At 36.6% G+C, this 8,277-nt stretch overlaps 1 long non-coding RNA gene across 2 annotated transcripts; it reads left to right on the top strand.

The window, feature by feature from the left end:
• Positions 1-3,080: 3,080 nt before the first annotated feature.
• LOC142170809 (uncharacterized) lies at positions 3,081-5,262 on the top strand. Of its 2 annotated transcripts, none has more exons than XR_012700399.1 (2): positions 3,081-3,770; positions 4,435-4,783. It is a non-coding gene; the product is annotated as an uncharacterized LOC142170809 (long non-coding RNA). The 2 variants fall into 2 exon arrangements; XR_012700400.1 differs by lacking the exon at positions 4,435-4,783 and adding an exon at positions 4,960-5,262 and having other exon boundaries at positions 3,356-3,770.
• The last annotated feature ends 3,015 nt before the right edge of the window (positions 5,263-8,277 follow it).

The raw sequence follows: 8,277 nt of genomic DNA on the forward strand, positions 1-8,277 counted from the left end.
GACCTGATTTATTATGCCACGAGATGGCTTGTGTTAGAGCTTGAGCTGTAGGAGCCCCTCCGGAGTCTGTACACCCCCAGTGAGTGCGGGTATCCAGAGTGAGTGATATGTTGTTGCCCGAAGGGCTGATTCTGATACATGTTATGCCCGAGGGGCTGATTATGAGTGATTGTGAGGTAGTTCGAGTGGCTGGTTTTGCTGATATTAAGCCCGAGGGGCTGTTTATGATACATGTTTTGCCCGAGGGGCTGATTATGATTTTCATCATTTTTACTCTAAACTTTATTAATTCTCCGTTGAAACTGTAGAAAGACATTTTTCAAAGTATTTTTACTGAAAATGAGTTTTTATGAGATAATTTGATTTCTACACTATTTTGGAACCATACTGTATTTGCTATAGTGCTATGACGTTTGGTGCGAGCACTGATCTTCATCCAGCAGGGCATTTGGAGTCGGCAAGGTAGCTGCATGACGTTTGCAGGCGTGCTTTTCTCCCTCTTATCTTCCCTAGATTATATTAGTATTGTTCCCAGACTTTGATAAACTTTATTATACTTAGACAGACCTTGTAGTTGCTCGTGACTTGTGACACCCCGATGTCGGGCTTGTGTTGTTTTTTGCACTTGTTATTTAGACGCATGTTATGGGATTTTAGTAAATTTATAGTTAAAAATGCATGTTTATGAAATATTGGTTTGATTTGGAATTTGTGTCGGCTAGCCTAGTTTCATGATATGCATCATCACGACCGGGCCGATTTTAGGATCGTGATAAATTGTCAATCCGTTTTAAGTAAAAATATATAATTAATCAAATATTTGTTAAAGGCATGCATACAGGTTGTGATTTTCTCTTTTTGTTTTCCAGCAAAAGTATTACATTTTCTCTGTTTTTTTCCAGACATCTCTCTACTCTAAACATTTTCTTTGTCAGTGAAGTAACAACTAGCGTTTTCTTTGGTTGATTTAACAGCTAACGTTTTCTGAACATTATAGCATATGCTTCATCTGCTGTTTACTTAAATAGCACTCAAAATATCTCGAGGCTGACAGTGAAGTTTTAGGTTAGTCTGTGATAGAAGTGCCTAATTCTTTGTGCTTTCAAAGATGGAATGCTCTTCTCTCTTCTTTTCTGTACATCACTATAATATAATGTAGAAAATTATTTAACCAATACAGTTCTTTAAGTTGTTAATTCCAAGTAAAATGCTTCATGTAACGATCTGACCGGTCGTTTTGAGCTCTAGCACGTCGTTCAGCGGTTTGAGGTCATGATCAGCTTCACTTCATGTATTATGACTTGTACGCGTGGTCGAAATTGAAATTCGGGAAGATCAGAGTCGATTTCGAAAAAGAATTTTCATTTCGGAAGCTTTAAATTGGAAGAATTTGCTAAGGTTGGAATTTTGAGTAAACGACCTCAGAATCGAGATTCGAAGATTCCAGCAGATTCGTATGATGATTTTGGACTTGGGAGTATGTATGGATCGGATTTTGGATGATCAGGGAGCGTTCGGCGCCTATGGTGGAAGTTAGCATTTTTGGAAGAATTTCATAAGTTTGGGTTGAAGTGCATTTCAGTGTTATCGATGTCCGTTTGGAATTTCGAGTATAGGAGTATGGTGATTTTGGCATTGGGGTCGTGACCGAAAATGGATTCGGAGGTCTGTTGGTCATTTTGAAGTCATTTGGCTAAAGTTAGAAATTTGAAGGTTTTGAGAAGTTGGACCGGAAGTGGGCTTTTGATATCGGGGTCGGAATCCGATTCCGGAAGTTGGAGTAGGTCCATATTGTCGAATATGACTTGGGTGCAAAATTTAAAGTCAATCAGACGTGATTTGATAGGTTTCAGCATCGAATGTAGAAGTTTGAAGTCATTTGGCTAAAGTTAGAAATTTGAAGGTTTTGAGAAGTTGGATCGGAAGTGGACTTTTTGATATCGGGGTCGGAATCCGATTTCGGAAGTTGGAGTAGGTCCATATTGTCTAGTATGACTTGGGTGCAAATTTTGAGGTCAATCAGACGTGATTTGATAGGTTTCGGCATCGAATGTAGAAGTTTGAAGTTCTAAAGTTCATTAAGCTTGAATTGGAGTGCGATTCATGGTTTTGGCATTGTTTGATGTGATTTGAAGGCTTGACTAAGTTCGTAATGTGATTTGGGACGTGTTAGTATATATAGTTAAGGTCCCGAGGGCCTTGGGTGGGATCCGGATGGCAAACGGATTGAGTTGGACTTGGAAGAAAGGCTGAGGATTGATGTCACCTGGTGTAACCACATCTGCGAGGTTTTGGCCGCAGAAGTGGCCATGAGGGTCGTAGATGCTATTTTGGCTGGGAGTGCTGGGATCGCAGATGCGGTCATCTCGCTGCAGAGGCGAAATCGCACCTGCGGAAGAGAAGGTGCAGAAGCGGAAATGGGCTGGGAGCTCTAGATCGCAGAAGCTGTATATTATCCGCACCTGCCGTGAGCACGTGATTTTTGCCCTATGTGAATTACTCCTATAAATTCAAGAAAAAAAATGATATTTTTCCATTTTTTACAATTTTATAGGATTTTGTGGAAATTTGTGCTAATTATTTATATTTTTCTGTGCATGTTTATTTTCATTAAAAATCATGAAAAAGCCAAAAATACCATGCATTGCATTTAAGTCATTTTTTATATTTTTTTAAGGATAATTAGTCAATTATTTGCTTTATTAAAATTAAAAATCAAAAATTGGTTCACTTTTACATTTTTAGACTTTTTTATAAGTATTTTTTTTAAATCTAGGAGTAACTAATTTTTATAAATACTATAGTTAGACAATTAGTTTAATGTTACAATTTAGATTAATTTGGATTTTAATTATTTTAAAGGAAAAAGGAAAAACAATTGAAATTTGGGAAAATGAAAGGGAATTAAAAGAATGAGGTTGTTGTAATGGCTCAAAGTGCAAGCCCAATCCTTTTTCGTCTTGCAAATTAGCCCAACCCGCCTGGCTGACACGGCCCGTCCCACTTATAACACAAAAATACCAAGAAACCTAAGTCCCAAACTCAGAGAAACGCACACTATTCACTCTCTTCTTCACTTCAGAGCCGTGTCCAAACTCGCCAAATTTCAGGCGAGTAAGCTCAAATTCACCCCACGCACCCCCCATCTCTCCACGTCACCGAATATTCTAACGGCCTCTGACAGATTTTCGTCTCCTATGCGCTTTCTTGAGAATGAATTCCGAAAAATGGGGACCGTAGATTGATTTTGAATCGATCCCCTCTCTCCATCTGTCCGAATTCGTTCTAGAGAGGAATATTTTCGGATTTTTGAAAAAGCTTCTAGGTTTGGTTATAAAAGGGATGCTCTAAACAGATTGAGGAGGATTTTTTTGGAGAGAAGAGAGGTCACCTGGAAATTAGGATTCGAATGTAGCTTTCTTTTCATTTTTGTTTATCTGAAACCATCTTGGTTTAATTCCAGTTACAATAGAAAAATATTTTAAAAAAATCGTTTTCGTTTTTAGTCTTAGTCCTTTGTTCTTTTCATCTTGAAGTTCAGAAGTTTTCATTCTCATGATGGATCTGGTTTGAACTCGAAGGTTTAGTTCATTTTTTCTGAATTTTATTTTGAGTTAATGGAAGTCCACTGAGTGCTGTTGGTTTCGAGCTGCTCCAACGCTGTTCGTTTAGCTGCTGATTTGTGAGTTCAGCGCGATCTCTGTTTGGACTCGCTTCCTCTGAGAATCGTTGTAATCATTAAATTACATTAATCAAAAGTTCACTTTCAGGTTCACTTCCAAACTCTCCTATTTTGCTATTTTATGTGAGTTGAAATGTCTTGTTTGTTTGAATCGATTTCTGGAAACCTGAGAAGTAAAACATCACTGAACAATTTTGGGATGCTTGATTGAGCTATGAGTTAGTTTTCTGAGTTTGAACATGTCTGTTTGAGTGGTTCTGTTTTTTTTTTTATGAAAATGTGAATACGAATGGAGACTGATTTGGGGTGTTGTTGACTGAGAATCGTGAATTTGATTCATGGGCTGTGACCTAAAGTTGTCCTAAGAAATCTTGCAAGTTCAGTTCCTCTAACATGTTTTTGTCCAGTTTGCTGTATTGCTGTGTAATTTCAGCTGCTATTTCTGCTAGTTTGAGTTGTAGTTTGCCGTGTCCAGTTAATGTAGGATTTGTTGTTCATCTTTTGCTTCAATATAAATTTATGAAATCAGCAAGCAGTTGTTTTTTTTACTGTTGTGTTGTTTAGTCAATAGTATTTATCAAGACCTGCTACGAATGCTAAAAGATAAGCGACTTAATGCTTGTTCTAAAGCAGTAGCTGGTCTACATTTCAGCTTGTCCGAGTGTGACTGATTTAAATTTTAGCAATAGCTCATTAAGGTTTGATTTCCTTTTGTCATGTTTGGCTTATGTTTCTCTTGGTGTCGATGTCAGCTAGCTTAAGCTCGTGGATGGTTGGTATTGAAGGGATTTTCTTGGTTGTGAGTTGAATCCCATGTAGCGGCTGTGAGGATTTTTGTGTATCGCAATTGATGTTTTCAGTTTAGTTTGATTTCTTCTTAATTTTCTTTCTTCAGTTTTCATTAAAGAAAAATTCTAAAATGAGTTGAAGCTTTCGATAGTCTCCTAGAATTTGTTTGAAGTAAGATGAAGTTACTGAAATTTGAGCAGATTGATGTAATCGTTAATAAGACCCGTTAGTCGGTACTACATTCTTAGCATGTTCTTGGATTTTCCATTCGATTTGAGTCTTTAACCTAGGTCTGTTATTAAGTTTGGATTTTGTTCTAGTTTCCTAATTAGAAGTAAGTTCATGAATTGTTTTCTTTGAATTATCATGCTTCCGCTTGAGTCCAAGTTTAGCCAAGCAATTTTTTTGGAAAAATCTTTATAATGTTAAAATTGCATTCCTGTAGGTTTGATCAGAATGGTTTGATTGCATACTTTTCTTTGTTTTAGTACTTCATTTTTGCAGATCTCACCTAATGGCAGCACAAAATGGCACAGTGACAGTTTGAGAGTATTCATGCTTTAAACGGCTCCTATACTCTATAGTCATGGGATTTTCATACACGGTCACCTCATTAGGAATTACGTAATTCACAAAACCCGGTAGTTTGCTTTAGTTGTAATTGAACTATTATAACCACGGGTACGATTTCCGTGATTTCCGTGATATGGTTGTGATACTTGGTTTTAAATGAGTTATAAGTAGGAATATCTTTAGTTTGCCTTCAAAATATACAAACCTTGTCTTTAAAATAATTTGAGGTGCCCATACACACATGAAATCCATAACATATGGCCTTCACATAAATACAAAATTAGTTCAGAAAATCCGTTGAACTCTTGTAGTTTGCTTTAGGCGCGTTTAATTAAATAATTGTCATAGCTACGGGTACGGTTCTCATGACGTAATTGTGATACTTAATTTCTAAAATTCCGGGGGTACATTTATGTGACCCGACCAATTTAATCTTGTTAATAGAATAAACATGTTGTAGATTGTGGGTACGGTTTCCGTGATATGATTCACATCGTGTAATCAAATAATTAGTTGTACGACAATTGGATTATTAAAAGCAGTTTTAAAAGGAATAAAATCCACATAGGTTTCAAAGTGTTTTGAAATCAGATAAATAAGCCAATAACAACTGTTGAGCGACCGTGCTAAAACCACGGAACCCGAGAATGCCTAACACCTTCTATCGGGTTAACAGAATTCCTTACCCGGATTTCTGTGTTCGCGGACTGTAAAACAGAGTCAATCTTTCCTCGATTCGGGATTTGAACCGGTGTCTAGGGACACCATTAATTATCCCAAGTGGCGACTCTGATTTTTAAATAAATAATCCCGTTTCGATTGTCACTTAAATTGGAAAAAATTCTCTTACACCCTTTCGGGGGTGGTAAAAAGGAGGTGTGACACATGCGGAACCGCAAAAGCGGTCACGTGACCGCAGGTGCGAAGAATCACTTGGCAAGGTGCTTGTTTAAAAGACGAGTTTTGGCTCATTTCATCTCAAACCTTTCATGGGAGCCAATTTTTGGAGCAACTTGGGAGTGCCATTTTCATCACCAAGCGTGAAGTAAGTGGTTTATGCTAGTTTTGAGTTAAATACATGATTATATATGGATTTGAACATGAAAATTAGTGGAAATTGTAGGGTTTTGGTAGAAAACCTAAAAATTTGGTATTTTGGATTTTGACCACGAATTTGGGCATGAAATTGAGAGTAAATTCTATATTTGAGTTCGTGAGGTTATGGGTAAAGTTTATCTTCAAATATTTCAGAATCCGGGCACGTGGGCCCGAGGGCGATTTTGTCAACTTTTCGAGCGGAGTTGAGAATATATCTAAATTGAATTGTTGTGAGTATTAGAGCATACATTTATAGATTTTCTCTTTTATTGACTAGTTTTGGGAACGTTGAGCATTGATTTGATTTGATTGAAGGACTTGGAAGTCGGTTATGGAATTTCGGAGCGAGGTAAGTCTCCTTTCTAACCTTGTAAGAGGAAATTAACTCCATAGGTGAATTAAATTATTATGTGTTTCTATTTGCGGGGGCTACGTACGTACGAGTTGACGAGAGTTCATACATAGCTACTAGCTATGCCTATGTCCGGGTAGTTTTAAGCTTACATCATGCCTTGTTGATATTGTTGTTAACTTATGTTTATTATTTGTCTTGAGAAGAAGAGAGATTGGGTTAATTTATTAAATGTTTTGAAAGGAGTCGAAATTGAGGAAAAGTTGGGAACTTAAAAGTTTTCATTTGAAATTTGTAATTTAAAAAGAGTAGATGAATACTTTAATAACTTAAGAAATCTATGTGTAACCACGTCGCATGTATGTTTTGCGAGCGGGGTAATTTTCTTAAAAAGCTACAAGTTGGATTTCCCCTATTTTGAAAAAAATCAAGAAAGAGGTATGATTTTAATCTTAAATTTATATTTGACGGCGTCGCAAGTATGATCCGCGAGCGGGCGATTCCTTAAATTTATATTTGACCGCGTCGAACGTATGATTCGCGAGCGGGGTAATTCCTTCTACTACTCTTATGGGATCGGGTCATTCATCTCAGCAAGATTTATGTACCACACTCTCATGGGAGCAGGCCATTCGCCTTGGCAGGTTAATAGATGCATCTATGGTTCGCGCCGTTCGACCCTCGGCGGTTCTCTCTCTCTCTCTCTCTCTCTCTCTCTCTCTCTCTCTCTCTCTCTCTCTCTCTCTCTCTCTCTCTCTCTCTCTCTATATATATATATATATATATATATATATATATATATATATATATATATATATATATATATATATATAAATGCTCAGGTTATGGAGGGAACTTGCTAGCTGAGAGTTTGAGTAAAATATAAATAGGGGAATTATTCCACGTATTTTATACAGGTTTATTTCATATATTTATTCTATTTCATAATTATTTACTTCTTTATTGTATCTGATATTATTGGCCCATTAGTAAGTGTCGAAGTCCATCTCTTGTCACTATTTCTTCGAGGATAGACTGGATACTTATTGGGTACGCGTTATTTTCGTACTCATACTACACTTGCTGTGCATTTTTGTTGCGCAGGCATATGTATGTCTGGTGGCCTCGTGGGCGCAGCAGCGTGGCTGATGCGGGGAATTAGGTGAGTTGTATCTTATGTACGATCCGCAGCCAGCAAAGTCTCCTTCAGAGTATTTACATTTTTCTCTCATGTCCAATTTGTATTCCGACAAATGTTGTATTTTATTTTATTTCTTAGTAAATGCTCATGCACTTGTGACACCAGGTTCTGGGATGATTATGGGATATTCAATATTGAAAATTTGAAAATATTATTATTTATGCTGTAAAGTTCATATTTTACTAGTTAAAATGAAGTAGATTTATGATTCTAAATGTTAAAATGAGGATTTGATTAACTATTTTGGTGTTGGTTTGTCTGACAGTGATGTCCGACACCATCACAATTTTTAATAGATTTTGGGTCATGACACTTCATGCTTTTTCTCTAAATTAAAGGACTATGTGGCAACTCGTTGGTACCGTGCTCCAGAACTTTGTGGTTCCTTTTTCTCCAAAGTATGATTTATATATATATATATATATATATATATATATATATATATATATATATGCATGTCTCTATACATTTATTTCTCACTCTGTATACATCTGATACGTGTTCTCATGTTAAAATTGGAAACTTAAATTTCATATTGTGAAACTTTTTTACTTAGCATGAGATTTATTGTCACGTTCCAAA

This window comes from Nicotiana tabacum, chromosome 16 (assembly GCF_000715075.1).
Source record: "Nicotiana tabacum cultivar K326 chromosome 16, ASM71507v2, whole genome shotgun sequence".
Taxonomy (NCBI): Eukaryota; Viridiplantae; Streptophyta; class Magnoliopsida; order Solanales; family Solanaceae; genus Nicotiana; species Nicotiana tabacum.